The 16,588-nt window shown below is 35.0% G+C and overlaps 1 pseudogene; it reads right to left on the bottom strand.

The window, feature by feature from the left end:
• Positions 1-6,375: 6,375 nt before the first annotated feature.
• Positions 6,376-11,542, bottom strand: LOC107942273 (histone-lysine N-methyltransferase, H3 lysine-9 specific SUVH5-like; annotated as a pseudogene).
• Positions 11,543-16,588: the final 5,046 nt, after the last annotated feature.

Raw genomic sequence — 16,588 nt, 5'->3', positions numbered from 1 at the left:
ACCGTTAACCAAACTGAAGGCTTTTTCAAGTACATTAATCGAACTAAAATATTTCAATTAATTCGATTGATTAACTGAATTAATCATAATTTATATGTTTTTTGTCTTTTGATTCAAATAAATGTAAAACATATAAAAAAAATGCATTGTTAATGCTTAATTTATTTTTTTAATAGTTCAAAAAACTTTAAATGATGGTTGATGGGCGTCGAAACCACCAAATATAAATTCCTATGACAAAATAATAGTAATTAGCAGTATAAAGTAGTAGGGTCGAATCCACAGGGACTGGCTATCTAATTTCACCTTTTTTCGTGACCAGAATCGTTGTTACAGTTACAGTCGTGCCCACAACCTATGTATAGAAATGCTGAAAATAAAAATAAAAATGGGGGGGCTTAAATTGATTAAGATAATAAAAGAAAAAATATGAAAAATAAAATAAAATAGATTCAAAAATGCAAATTAAAATAAAATAAAATAAATAGATAAATAAAATATTTTTTAAGTTTAGCCTTAGCTTCGGTGTACTCCAATCTAGAATCGATCCTTGAAATAAATCTTCAGTTCCAAGAAATAAGCTGGTTATAGTGACCAAGAACGTCCCGACTGCCAACTTTTCCTTCTGTGGTCAATCCCGGTACGACCTTCAAATCGACTTTTTCCAAATTTCTAACTGCGATATACGTATTCACAATTTAAGATTTTGACAACCTTGCGATTTAAAAAGCCCAACTCGAATCAACGACCTCAACCACGTGGGTCGTTTAAATCCGATCTCTATCTCCTTTGATGGAATCCAACTGGCTTTTTCCACCTAGACACGCCAATTTGTTGACGGGAATTCGAACACAGCACGACCAATTCGTCATCCCAACTGTACGCCAAACAACTCCAACCCAACATGCACTTTTTTAATCAAAGTTGGATCAACTTCAAAGGACGAATTTATATTATCCCATATACCAGAGAGATAGAAAATACTGCATTGAGAGGTTTTTTGAGTGGGTTCGTATCTCACGATTGTTTTGTTAGAGCAATTTCCGAGCTAAAGCTAAAAAAAGGTTTAGTTAATTATGAAAAGAATCATAATAAATGATTTAAATGGAATTATAAAAAGTGGGAAGGGATAGTGCCTTGGAAGGTAATTAAACCTAAAGTAAAAAAATTTGAAAGAACAAAATAGAGTGATGTGTTACTGTCGGTAATGTCACTGGAGAAACAAGAAATGAGGAAGGAAGAAGTAGGAGAAGAAGAGAGAAAGGATGTTGAGAGAAGAAACCCAAAAGAGGAGAATAACTTAGTTTTTTCATAATCCTCCTCATGTCTGTCATAGGAGGTTAAAAGAGTGCAGCAAAAAATAGAAAGACAGTTGTCAATACAAAGAGGACAAAACTCACCGTTTAAAAAAATAAAACAACAAACGCAGCACTTTTGTTGAAACCGTGGCCTTCCATTTTGGTCTGTATCAGTTACTCCCTTCTCGAACAGGATCCTTGTACTCAAGGATCAAAACTAGGGTACCACTTCTGTAACTCTTGTAGATCCTCTCATGTTGAGTCTTCTAGGTAGGTGTTGAACCATTCAACCAGCACTTCTGTTGCAGCATCATTGCCGTTCTTAACCATTCTTCTTTCCAATATTCTCGATGGTTCTTTGTCGAGGGTGCCATCATTCCCACTACGGCAGCATAGGTGAAGGTGGTGTCTTACCAATGTGCCTTTTGAGCTAGGAGACGTGGAACGTAGGGTGAATTCTTGATCTTGGTGGTAAAGTTAGTTTTTAAGCAATTTGGCATACTTTGGCTTCCACAGGGAAGGGTCCAAAGTATTTAAGTGATAGTTTGTGATTCTTTAACTTTCAAAGTGAGTGTTGTCGGTATGGCTATAACCTTAGGTATACCCAATCTCCAATTTCAAAACTCCTATCTAACCTCTTCTTGTTGGCAATCTGTCTCATTCTCTCTTGAGCTTTTTTCAAATGAAAGTGAAGAAGCCTCCTCATAGCTTCTCTATTTTGCAAGCTTCGATCTACTGTAGCTACATTGGAAGAACCAGCTAGGTACGATAAGTGTAGGGGTGGGACTTGGCCATAAAAGGCCTCATACGGAGTGGTTTGAATCATTGAATAGTGTGTGGTGTTGTACCACCATTCGGCTAAGGGTAACCATTGCACCCATTCCTTAGGACATTCACTAGCCATGCATCTTAGATAGCCTTCTAGGCATCGGTTTAGTACCTCAGTCTATCCATCCATTTGGGGATGATATGATGTTGATAAACATAGTTTAGCTCCCAACCTTTTAAATAGTTCTTGCCAAAAATTGCTCACAAATATTTTTTCCCGATCCGACATGATTGTCTCAAGAATACCATGTAGCTTATAAACATGTGTCAAGTATTCTTGGGTGACAGTGATGGTTGTAAAAGGGTGTGAAAGGGGTAAGAAATGCCCATACTTTGTGAGTCTATTGACTACCACTAATATAGTGTTCTTGTTGTGGAAAACAGAGAAATATTCTATAAAATTCATACTGATAACTTGCCAGGCCCGAGTGGGGATGGGTAAGGGCTATAGGAGACCAGGAGAGGCTGCCAAATCTGCCTTGCATCATTGACAAATAGGGCATTCTCTAACCCATTTCCTTATGTCCTTAGCTAGACCCTTCCAGTATATCTGCTCGGACATTCTGACTTTGGTGGTGTGTGCTCCTGAGTGACCTCCCAATGAGCTATTGTGAAAACTTTCAAATAGCTCCCTCCTAAGGTTTACGTCATTCCCTACAACTACCTTCCCTTTTCTACTCAGTATCTGACCATCCCATGAGTATTTCAGATGCTTCTAAGGGTTGTCTTGGAGCTCGATACATAGTTTTTGCAGCTTGGAATCAACTAAGACAAATTTCGCCACTTTTTCCCATAATTCTGACCATGAAATGCTCCCTATGCACTATAACAATTTCCCTACGGATTCTTAAAACTTTCTAGATAAGGCATCAGCCACCAAATTTTGTGCACCCTTCCTGTACGTGATATAGTAGTCATACCCAAGCATTTTAACTACCTATTTTTGCTGGAAGGGGTAATAGCTTGTCGATCTGCTAAAACTTCAAGCTTTGGTGATCGGTCCTGATTTGAAACCTCCTCCTAACCAAGTACGTGTGCCATTTCTTGACTGCCATAAGAACCGCAAGCATTACCTTATCGTAGATGGAAAGTGCTTGATGCTTCACTCCTAATCCTTTACTGAAGAATGCCACGGGTATCCCTTTTTGGTGTAACATAGCCCCAATCCCTTGACCACATGAGTCAGTATCGATACAAAATTCTTCATTAAAATTAGGAAGACATAGCACTGGTGCTAGGCATACTGTTTGCTTTAGCAACTCAAAGGCTGCTTGTTCACTTTCGATCCAGTTCCAGGGAATGTCTTTCTTGAGCAAGTTGGTTAAGGGTCGTGCCATGACCCCATAGTTCCTTATAAATCTTCTGTAGTAACCCGATAGGCCTAGAAAACCCCTCAATTCTTTGATCAATTTAGGAGTAGGGCAATTTGAAACTCCCTCAACTTTTGTAGCATCCATTGTTACCTTCCCCGCAGATATAACATGCCCCAGATATTCTATTTGATGAGTGCCAAAAGTACATTTACTTTGCTTAACAAATAGGTGGTTGTTCCTCAAAAGTTGTAGCACCTCTCATAAATGCCTCATATGTTCGATCCAGTTGCTGGAATAAACTAGTATGTCATCAAAAATTACCAAGACCAATCTTCTTAATAAGTCTTTGAAGATAGCATTCATCACTGCCTAGAAGGTTGAAAGGGCATTGGTTAAGCCGAAGGGCATAACTAGGAATTCATAATGCCCTTCATGTGTTTTGAAAGCTGTTTTGAAGATGTCCCCCTCATGCATCCTAATTTGGTGATAGCCTGATCAGAGGTCTAACTTGGAGAAAAAGGGGGTTTGTCCCAGTTCATCCAATAATTCTTCTATAATGGGTATGGGGAACCTATCCTTAATGGTAAGTTGGTTCAAGTGGCAGTAATCTACACACAAACGCCAACTCCCATCCTTTTTCTTGACCATTACGACATGTGAGGAAAATGGGCTATTATTATCCCGTATGATTCCAGCTTGCAGCATCTCCTTAATAAGTTTCTCAATTTTCGTCCTCTATAATGTAGGGTGTCTGTAGGGCCTCACATTAATCACCTTTGTTTCATCGTGCAATGGTATTCTATGATCCTGTGTTCTTATAGGAGGAAATGCATTTGGTATCCTGAACACATCATCGTATTCCATTAATAGTAGTTGCAAGTCTGCCTAGGTGAGAGCAGGTGTCATTTTCAGCATGGTATGCTAATCTGTAGCCAGCATCATGGGACAAGGACCGAGTGGTGTCATATGTAAACATTTGGACATTTGGTCATTTGGTGACCCTTAAGTATCTGTAAGCTTCCTGTTTGAATACCTTGCAGCATGCAAATTTTCCCCCATGCTCGAACCTCATAGTGAGAGACTGAAATTTCCAAATAATAGCTCCTAAAGAAAGTAGCCATTGTATCTCTAGCACTAAGTTGCACCCCTTCACCGGAAGGACCATGAAATCGTTACAAATTTGTAGCCTTGTGTTTGCCATTCACTAGCTCTACATAGCCCTCTTGTGCACAAACTTCCCCCATCAGCGACCATAATCGTCATTTGTTTAGCTGGTTCAATCGGTAAGTTACCTCTCTTGATGATTTTGGAGTCCACAAAATTGTGTGTGCTCCCTGAGTCGGCCAATATTATCACATCAAATTGCCCAATTTTGGCTGCTATTCTCATGTTGTGTCCTTGGGATCCTTGTAAGGCATGTAATGAGAGAACGGGGGGTTGGTTTCAGCTTCTGGTTCTGTATTTTCAAGTTGCTCGGGGCAGTCCTGAAACTCCTTTGTTGGTAAGGTTATGGCTTCCACTCCCAGTTCATTATGAGATCCCACAACCAACTAGTATAGTTGGGACTTCACACATTTGTGTCCCGGAGCATACTTTGCAGCGCACCAAAAACACAGACCCTTTTTTCTCCTATCCTTCATTTCGGCTTGAGACAAGGATTTGGTGGGGGTTTGATGACTGTTTAGAGGGGTTTTCTTATGGCCAAGGTTCGACGAAGGTCCTCCAAAAGCTGGTACATGACTGATAGGTTTGGGGTTAGAAAATAAAGGTTTAGAGTACCCCCACTCCCTCCAACCAAGGGAGTCCTTTTAACAGTATTTGTTGATACAATATCTTCTACCTGTCTAGCTAATATATATGCCTCTACCAGTGTTTGGGGTTTGAAAAGTCTGAGGTACTAACCAACTTCTACTTTGAGATTACTTATGAATATGTTTAATGCATAGGGTTCAGGCAAGTGTAACTGGTTGAGAATACTTACAAACTGGCCGTGGAACAGGTCCACCGTTCCCTGTTGCTTCAAGGTTTCCAGCTCAATCATCGGGTCAGTAAAATTAGAGGAGCCGAATCTCTCTTGCAAACCTCGAGCATAGGTTTCCCAAGATAACATTTGAAGTCTACCTTGTTTTTGGCTGAAAAAGTGGTGTCAATCCAGGGCTTTTCCTTCCATATGGAGCATAACAGTTCGCACATTATCTTGTTCCAACACACCTTCAACTTCGAAGAATTGCTCTAACTTCGACCACCACCCTCGAAAATCTTCACCATCAAACCTTGGGCATTCGAAGTTGAAGTTTCTACCCATGGAGTCTAAAGTACTAGCCCTTGAATGTATGCCTATAGGACTAGACTCCATCATAAGTGATAGCAAAAGCAACTCCTTTGGTGGGAACCCAGGATGTGTACCCTCTAATACCCCCTTACCCTTGTCCGATGTTTGTCCCTGAGTAGGTGGTGTCGCAAGCCCTATCTGCTACTAAAACAAATTCTAAAGCTCAGTGCGAATGCCAACTTTTACATTTTTGTGGAACTCTTTGAAGCGAAACTCCATTCAAGCGTCCATTTGGGCTAAGTTGGTTTGCAATTAAGTGAATTCATGTTGCATCAGTCCCATATCTTTCTGCATGGTTCCCATGTCCTTTTGTAACCTTGTGGTGACTCCCTCACAGGCCATCGAGATTAGCTCTGATACCTTTGTTACCATCAGTAACGTCACTAGAGAAACAAAAGATGAGGAAGGAAAAAGTAAAAGAAGAAGAGAGAAAGGATGTTGAGAGAAGAAACCCAAAAGAGGAGAATAACTCAGGTTTTTCATAATCCTCCTCATGTCTGTCATAGGAGGTTAAAAAAGTGCAGCAACAAACAGAAATTAGAAATTAGAACAACAAACGCAACGTTTAACAACATGGAAATTAGAAATTAAAAACAGTTTGAAATTAACTGAGTTGAAACCGTGGCCTTACATTTTGGTCTGTATCATGACGCAGTAAGGGGAAAGAAAACAAGGAATTTGATTAATCCAAAAGCCAAGTGTGTGAAATTGACTATAGTCACTAAGTATTTATACACAATTTTAGTGCTAAAATTTAACTAGATTTTTCCTAAATATTATAACTAAATAATTTAAATTTTAAAAATCAAATTTAAACTAATTACAGAATTGTAACAATATCAAAAATCCTTCAATCTTTATCCAACCACTTTAAAAAAAAACCTTCAACACTTCAATCTTTATCAGTCATCTTTGAATCTTCAATCTTTCAATCAAACCCTCCTCTTTGCTTTTTGTTTCAATTTAGCCCCTTTATTGTAAGAGTTTGAATCCAACACACCAACTTTATTCCTGATAAGAAAATAACAAATTTAATAGCATTTATTCAATAATTAACCAAAAATAAATATATTAAAATTACAAATTTATCTTACTATTAATACTGAAAACAAATAAGATATTAAAAACACTACATAAATCTTAAAATTTAACCAAACAAGAAGTCGACAATTATATATAACATATATTATTTATTTCGATTAATTAGTTAATTTGATTAATTACCCATTTCAAATCAATTTAACCGATAACCAAAATTTTAAAAATCATTAATTAACTTCTAACTGAACTAAATTCAATTATTGACCAATTAATTAAATTAAATCGATTCGATCAATTAATTCAATTTTAACTAAAATATGAATACCCTTACTTACCCTTTTGCAAAAAGATAGATCATTCTCCAAGAATTACCTCTCGTATATGTAATATATGTGTTTTAAATAAAATGTTTGTTCACATGTGAAACTGGCAAAGGTAGATAGTAACAATGACAATTGTTCACCTTAACGAGGCATACCAATATTCAAAGTGGAAGTGATAGGTCAAGTTAAGTTTGAGCCAAGCCTCAACATAATTTTATGCCTATTTTCTAGGCCTAACCTGACCCAAAAAATGAACTTACAATGTTATCCAAACTCAACTTGAATAAAAATATTAAAACCTAAATCCAACCTAACCCACCCGTATTATATTTTTTTATATTATTATATTCATATAAAAAAATTTTAAAAATACAACACATCAAATAAACTAAAAATTCAGAATAAATGTTTCCCAACCCATGCATGATGAGGTCTAATTCACGAATAAAGAATACATCTTACCTAATACATTCTTCCAGTGCAATCACTAGAATCACAATAGCAATGCTTGATCTTGATATTACCATTTGCATCACAAACTCCACCTTTTTCATAATTATAGTCATATGTTAACTCATTCAATGGTGGTATATCTTCCATAGCAAATAACATAATATGTGGCATTCTTTTGTTGTCATGATCAAAGAGAACACTTTGAGGAAAAAGATTCGGAGAACAACTATGATTGATGAATCGTCCCACATTCCCCACTCGAGCGGCGTCAATAGTGAAACATTCATTTCCCTCAAATGAACCGAGAGAATTTGCATCTCTCAAAGAATGATCACCGTAACTAACTCCTATATCAAACAAGTATTCATCGTTACCTATCCTTTGTTCACCTTCCTTGTCTCGAAGGATTTCACCTGTATACTCACATATAAAGCATCCACGTCGAATAAAAGACCGTGATCTAACACCCTATCCTTTTGCTTTAGTCTTAAAAACTTCTAAAGGAAGTTGAATTCCACATTGACTCACTCTATTAAGGCAAGAGGTGAAGCACTTACAAGAAGGTCCACACTCAACAATAAAGGGCTTTGCCTCAAAAAGGCGTTCTTCATAATCATAGGTTGATCCTCCGTTCTTGACAATGCAGGGGCAATCCTCAAAGTCTAAGCATCCATCAATACAATCACAACCATCATTAATCATTGAAGGACAATAGGACTCCAGATATGTCACACTGGTGACATAATTAAATATCGGAAGCTTCTCATCATCCAAAGCATTTATTGCACGAATAGGTATCCTCTCTTCACCTTGAGAAATATCATCAGTGATTAGGGGCTTCTCATCATCCAAAGCATTCACTGCACAAATAGGTGACCTCTCTTTGCCTTCAGAATTATAACTCATACAATCAAGTTCCCTAACCAATTTTCTCCAATCAAGTTTTGGTTGGCTAGGAAATTTCTTCAGCAAAAACTTAAAAACAAGCTTGCCAGATGATGCTATTTCTTGTCGATAACTATCAACAAAGTACAACCCATCATAAATATATTTGCGCTTTTCTACCTTCCCACGTTTAAAGAAAATCTTACGAATAACCCTTACAGGATTTTTTGCTTCTACACTATTCTTCAGAGCAAGGTTACCACCTCTAAGCTTTTGATCCTCAATAGATTTCTTACTTTGAACCTTTGGATTTGAACCTTCCCCTAAATAAACTAAGGTATCTGGAAACTCTTCATTGTTTGACTCAAAAACATTGTCGTATCGGCCGGAGTCCACAACACTTATGGCTAGATTTTTTCCATCCATTTTCATAAAATCTATGCCATGAACATTTCGACAATGGAGGCCAATTATATTCAATTCAGCCCTCCAACAAAAGTAGTCACCTATTTCAACTCCTGAGATAGAGCCAAACTGCTTATTTCTTTTGATCCACTTATGTTGATTTTGAAGAATTATAGCAGCTTCAACAGCAAGGCCACTCCTAAGTTTCCCTGACTTAACCTGTAAGAGCTTGTTGTAAACGTGTCTAAAATGATTAATAATCTGCTTAACCTTGTCACAATCATTTCTGAACTCATTGTTAGAGAACACCTCATAATTGCTAAGGTCAACTTGAGAATTTTTGTCAGTAGTTTTGACACTCTCTTCACCATCACTAAAGGCTGCTAGGGAATCATGCTCTTTCACACAATCTTCATCATCATTAAAGGCTACCTGGGAATCCAAAAATCGCTCATATGAAACCATTAATGACCTCAGTTCCTCTGCCAAAGTGGTTTTGACACTAACTACATCATCACTAAAGGCTGCTTGGGAATCATGCTCTTTCATATAATCTTCATCATCATTATAGGCTGTGTGGAAAATATGTACGCCAAACGGGGAATCCGAACATCGCTCATCTGAAAGCATTAATGAGCTCACTTCTTTGGTAAGAGACACAAGATTCTTACTCTTTTCATCCTTCAAAGCTAATTGATAGTCATCAAAACTGGTTACAACAGCTTCACACGGATCATCCCCGATGTTGATTAACACATTGGCCCGTACACCTGCATATGAATAAATATTAGTTGCAGCAGGAGCATCCACTTTGACATTGTTCATCATAAAAGGAAACTAACAAGATTCTTTTACATCTATGCACACATAATTTTAAATTAAATTAGAAATAACAATCAAACAGCAATGCTTACAGACCATAGACGTACCTTCTTGCTTAGATTCTATGCAAGCATAAATGTTATTTGCAACAGGGATATCAACTGCACATTGCTCACCCTTAATGTTCATTGAAGGGTAGGATTCCTCAAAAACTGTGTACTTGTAAACATTAGTTGCTGCAGAAACACCCGCTTGACATTGCTCATCATTACAGCAAGTGACAAGTGAGATTCTTTTAAATCTGTGAACACATAAAATTGAGTTAAAATTGAAACTTTAACCTACATTCATTAAAGACAATAGACATACCTTCTTTGATAGATTTTAAGCATTCATAACCATCACATGCATTAGCAATATTAGGAACACTAGATGGCTTGCCATCCCTAATATCCGTGCACAGATGAATATTAATTGCAATAGAATCATCCAATTCACTTCTCTCTTCCCAAACAACCATTGGCAAGTTGGATTCCTTAACATCTGTGCATGATAAACTTTTAGTTAGAGAATAAATCCATCAGTTTGTGATCCCTAAAGACAGTAGACATACCATTTGTGCAAGCATGAATATCATCACCATTAGTAGCAATAGAAGCCTTAGATGACACGGAGTTTCTCAGAGCAGCAGGAGCATCCAGCTTTACAGGAAAATCCCGCTTGACAGAAACCCCTTTCCGAATTTTTGAAGGTGGGTACTTTCTTGAAACAGGAAAGCAACTGCATGGGTGGACGTGAGCCTGTATAGGATAGTCCCGAACAGCAGAGACTCTTCGTCGCTTAAATTTTGACGGATCCATATTGCCTTTTGATGGATTCAAATTGCCATCAATTTGAAATTGCAATACCATGATAAATTCTGATATGAATTGCATAAATATTAATTAATGAAGCCTTAGGAAACACAATTCAAAAGGCAAAACCCAGATTTTCAATTTTTCAGCAGAAAACTGCCAATATTTTTTTAAATTCAAGCAATTACACACATGATAATAAATTCTGATCTACATCATATAAAATATTAGTTAATGATCAAAGCTCAAGAAACTCAATTCCACAAACAAGACCTACAACTCAAAGGGAAAAGAATCTGCAACCACATAAGTACCATTGTATTGTTAAATTCAAAAAACAAGCTAGCTGTATCTCTTCTATGTTTCCTTTATAAAAGAGACAATTATCATAGCAATAAAGAACCAAAATTAAGAATAAATTCAATGAGCATCGTTAAAAATAGGAAAAACTACAATAGTAAATACAACCAAGAGCATGCAGTGGAAGAGTGAAATACACCCACACCTTAAAACTATAATCACAATAAGAGCAAATTATTGCAAAGTAAAGACACTTTTTTTACACCAAAGAGTCCGTAGCTTGGACATAACAAAATATTGCAGATACTGAAATTTGAAACCATACCCTAGGCAACAGGAATGACTATAAGAACTAACAGAAAATATTAAAAGAAAAAAAGAGTACTAACTTTGAACAAATAATCGGAGCCCTAGAACCATAAGAAAATCCAACTCAAACGAAAACCCATTAATACAAAAGCGAAAAAGAGAGAAAAAGAACATACAAAGCCGCTGCCACCGCCCCGCTGTTACATGGTAAATAATAAACCCACACGTTGTTTATAGACAAAAAAAAATTGAAATTAACTCCTATTAGGAGACTGAAATCTCTGAGATAAAAAGATTTTGAAAGAATTCGATTTCTTTTAAATTTTCGGATTTTTCGGCGGAAAAAAACACTTTTGTACTCACCATAAAAGACGTGAAGACTAACACATAAAAGGAAAATTACCCCCAAAAAAACAGTTAAATAAATCTTAAAAGGAAAATTAATCAAATCACTCCCCTCCTTATTTTAAAAAATAAAAAAAACCACCTCTATTTTTTTACCTCCAATTATCAAATAAAAAATAAAAAAATTACACATATTTTTTCAAAACCCATAATATTTATTTATTAAATACATATACCAAAATAAATACATATGGCATCTTAACTTTACCATTAAATTATCTCACTAATTGTAAGTTGATACTTGATCTACATATAATGAGACATAAACTAAAATAAATATATATTGAAAATTAACACATGATTACATAAAGTGAGACTTGAACATTGGATCTTAAAATTCTCAAAGCCTTAGCTTTATTGTTAAACTGTCTCATTCACTATAAGTTTATTTAAAAAAAATTATGAGGGATAATTATATTTTGTTTTTTTCTTTTTTTTAATATTTTTTAATGTGAATACATATTAAATATTTAAATTTTAATTTAATTATAATATTGCATTGAATAAGACTCAAGTAGAATAGATCTTAAATTTGTTTATGGATTTTTCACTTGTGACGTTCATAATGTGACATACCTTAAATCTGAGTGGATGATTGTGTTGGATCTGGTGCCCTAAGTGTAGTATATTTGTTTGTAAACTTATAATTTTTCGAACAAATTAGTTAATAAAACAAATTAATTGATTATATTAATATACTTTGTATAATTGTCCTCCGGTGATTTTTGCAGCAAAACAAAATGGAAGCAAATATTGCTCATTGGTTGTCTAAATGTTTAACTAATACTAAACGGTATCATGTGGTCGAATTGTAGTACTGAAAGACAACTTGTATTAGTAGATGAACCTAAACATATCTTTAGTCTAATCGAAAATGAGCAAACTGATTAAAAGACTAATATGTTGTCTATCAAGACCAACTGGGGAGATGCCTTGTCTTAGGCATTAGAGCAGATGATTTCTAGAAGATAGAGACATAGATGTGACTGATTAGACTGAAAATACATCAGACTAGACCCAAGGAGGATATACCTTGAATCTATTTATGGATTTATTCACTTGTGACGTTCATAGTGTGGTATACCTAAATTCTGAGTGGATGATGGACTATGTATGCGTGACTCGTGCACTTTGATGTAAGTAAAAGCCTGAGTTCAAATAAATAAGGAACCGAAAGTCAATGCATTAGGTGTACGACTTATGTAGTATGTAGTGTCATTTACAGCAATGGATTTCATTGCCCAAAACATGGGTAAATGATATCCTCTTATTAGCATTACATAGTTGATGAAAAGTAAACATGGCCACGGGTCGCCCGTCTTTATGATGAATGACATGATCACTATTTCATAGTGATTGACTTTTCATGAAGGAAGATGTAATAATTACCATGAGATAAAATAGAATCATATTGGGAGAACAGATATTACCCCAAAGAGACTAAGGATATCCTATAAGGGTAACACATTTATAACAAAGTCATTGGACGAGCATTGAGTAGTTGTTTTCGTAATGGTATGTCGTTGGGGAGAGTTTAGTCACGATATTATAATGGAATGACTTTGTGAGTATATGAGTTTATAATTAATAGGTGAAAAGTCGAAACTTAATTATATATCATTTGAGCCTCAACTACATATGTCCAATCCGTCCATCCGCTAGCTCGTTGAAACAAAAAATGAATTACATGTTTGAATAGAAAGGAACAGAATGAATAGGAAAAGAGAAATGGGAAACATTCAGGAATGATTATGGTTTTCTCCGAAATAAAGAAATGAAACCATTTGGAAATGAATGTAGGTCTCCAAAAATGAAAATTAAAATAGAAATGATCTATTTCCAATCCTATATGAATTACTTAAAAATGATCGGAAGAATGAGTTTATATTTTTGGACTATTTGAAGCCCGAAAATGAAAATAAATCATTCGATCATAGTGAACATGTTAATTGTGAAATATTGAACATATTTTCTCAAAATTTTATTAAGGTCAAAATTGTCAAAATTTTATCAGAGGTAAAATTATCAAAATTTTGTAGGGATAAAATAGGAATGAGAAATTTGTTTTATATATAAATATTAAAGTTTATTTAGGAAATAGAAAAACTGAATCGGGTTGGATCACATTACAGAGTTCTAAGTCAAAAAGGCCCACGAAGTACTTGTAATTGGACCTGATGTGAAAGAAGCTCAAAAACCCCTTATGGACTTGAATGGGGCAACAACCCTAGTAGGAAATACTAGGGTGTACCATCCACCCTAGTCTTATTTTAAGTAGGATGTTATTTTTCTATTTAAAATAAACCACAACAACTCAACAAGGATTCTATCTTCTCTTCCTATAAATAGATGGCACCGGTAGAGCTATTAACACAACTTTGAGAGATTATTATTCTGCTAAAAACTGAGATAATTTATTCTCAACTATTACATATATTTTTCTGGAATAACAATTCTAACAGTTTCTATTAGGAAGAGAGAATTTTTGTTTTCATCCCAAAAGAAAAATTTTTCTAGTTCTGTGTTTTGATTCAATTGATTCGGGCCCACACTCAAAGCAGTTCATGGTATGAGAATAATGGAGAATATCGTTTGGTTGAAAGCCAGGAACAACGAACGTCCGCTAAGCTAAAAACATATGTATGAATTCAATTAAGGTTTATTGCTATAAATATCACAAACCAGGTTAGTTTTCAAATATTTAATTTTTCTTTGTGCAAGAAAACTGTTTTCAAACCAAATTTTTCCAACAGATGTGTAACACCCTTAACCCGTATTCGTTGTCGGAATAGGGTTATAGAGCGTTACCAAAATAAACGTAACATAAATCATCCCTTTCAAAACGTTTCAGTGAACATAGCATAATCCAATATTATACAAGCATATCGTCCCTTATTCGAGCCCTCGAGGCCTTAAAATCACTTTAAAAGTGTTTCCAGGCTAAATCGGGAACATTTGAAAATTTTAGAAAAAATTTAGAAAAATTTCAACTGCAGGGGTCACACACCCATGTGCCTCACACGGCTGAGACACAATCCCGTGTCTCAAGTCGTGTAACTCTCTGACTTGGGTCACATGCCCATGTGTGTTGCCCGGGTGTGACACACGCCCGTATGGCCAGGCCGTGTGCACCCAAAAGTACATTAAAACTCGAGTTTACCATTTCCTACTTACTTGGACACTAAACAACTCAATTACCAATCATTTAACTTATTCAAAACACGAGTAAACATGCTCAAAATATACCAAATTCATCACCTAATATGCCTAACCAATGTACCCTCATTGGAACCACATGCTATATTATCAAAACATATCATCCATGCATCATTCAAATCAATATTTTAAGCATATCAATTCATTCACTTTAACCTAACTTATTACTACCTAAAATATCAAGCTTAAGCTCACATACACATCACAATCAATGGTTCCAAAATAACATGTCAATTTATGACATCAAATATAAACATATATCTATATACTCAAGCCAACATTATGCTTATAACTCCATTTACAATCCATTCATAAAATAACTATCAACTAAGACATCCTAGGTACATGCCATCATAAAAGGTAAACTTCACCACATTTGAGATCGAGATTGTTGTTGGATGCTGAGTCGACGATCAAAAAAGAAGTACCTAACCTGTGCACGGAAAACAAAACCGTACGCTGAATAAAACTTAGTGATATTTCTATAATCCAAACAATTAAAGACATAATGATACAAGAATGCATAATTTGAATTATACGAACAGAATTATACGAACATACTTTGTCTAAGCTTACAATTACCATATACCATTATTTTAAATTCATGCATATTACCATATCATTTCATACTATACTCAATTTTCACATGCTATCATATTTGATTTGTTTAACAAATATCTTAATTCACATCACTTGCTATGTAAATAGCTTTTCACATATCAATCCACATTTCATTTAAACAAAGGCATTATTCATTCCATATTCAATTCTTGAGTACATAAGCCATATATTCCATTTGTTCACAACATATTTCACATTTCATTTTCCATCCACTATCTCATTTCCATTTCACATGCCATTCCATTTCAATATCAATTATAGAACTTTATTATTTATTTACCCCTATTAACACGACTCAGACTTAGACGGATACAACGGATCCAACCAACACACAAATTTGGCACCCAGTGCCTCATCGGATAAATCTAAAGTAATAACTGTGCCCAGAGCTATATAAATTGACACCCAGTGTCTTATCGGTTAAACCGAAGCAAATTGGCACCCAGTGCCTCATCGACTCGAAGTCGAAAAAATTTCTAGACTCTTCCTATTCTATGGCATGCCATCTATATCCGACTCAGCCTGATACAGTTAATAGGGTTCTATTTTACTTTTAATATATATATCCAATATCAAATTTCATATAAGCACATTATCACATATACACCTATTCAATTCAATCAATATAAATTTAATAAATTCATCACATACCAAATCAATCCATTTCAATTGTAGAACACAATAGTTTCCACCTCCAATGCTTATTATATGCAAGAAATCAAAATGCAATAATTTACAACTTAGTTCGGATTATAGAAACACAAACAATGGATTCTGAGCTATTTGTCATCGATTTTATTCTTCTCCTTTTTAGTCGAGGATTCTAGTATGACGTTAGCTACAGAATTAAAACAATTAAAATACATCAATACAACACAATTCAATTTCACATTGAATATTTCAATTTTTACTCAATATTTGCTAAAATTCCAATTTCGTCCATAAACCGAGACTAATTTTTATTCTTAATAATTAACTCTATATTTTCTTACAAATTTCACTTTAAACTAAATTTAACTCCCTATTTTCAATTAAACCCTTAAATTTCATTTTTTTATAATTTAGTCCCTATTACTCAAAATTTGCAATTTGTTCTACAATTTAATTTTTTTTCATTTTTAGCTTAAAAATCTATCAATTTAAAACACTAATACTAAAACTATTCAACAATAACAATACCTCA

This window comes from Gossypium hirsutum, chromosome A03, assembly GCF_007990345.1.
Source record: "Gossypium hirsutum isolate 1008001.06 chromosome A03, Gossypium_hirsutum_v2.1, whole genome shotgun sequence".
NCBI lineage: Eukaryota > Viridiplantae > Streptophyta > Magnoliopsida > Malvales > Malvaceae > Gossypium > Gossypium hirsutum.
The sequence above is the reverse complement of the archived record's forward strand: the minus strand, read 5'-3'. Positions and strand labels throughout refer to the sequence as shown.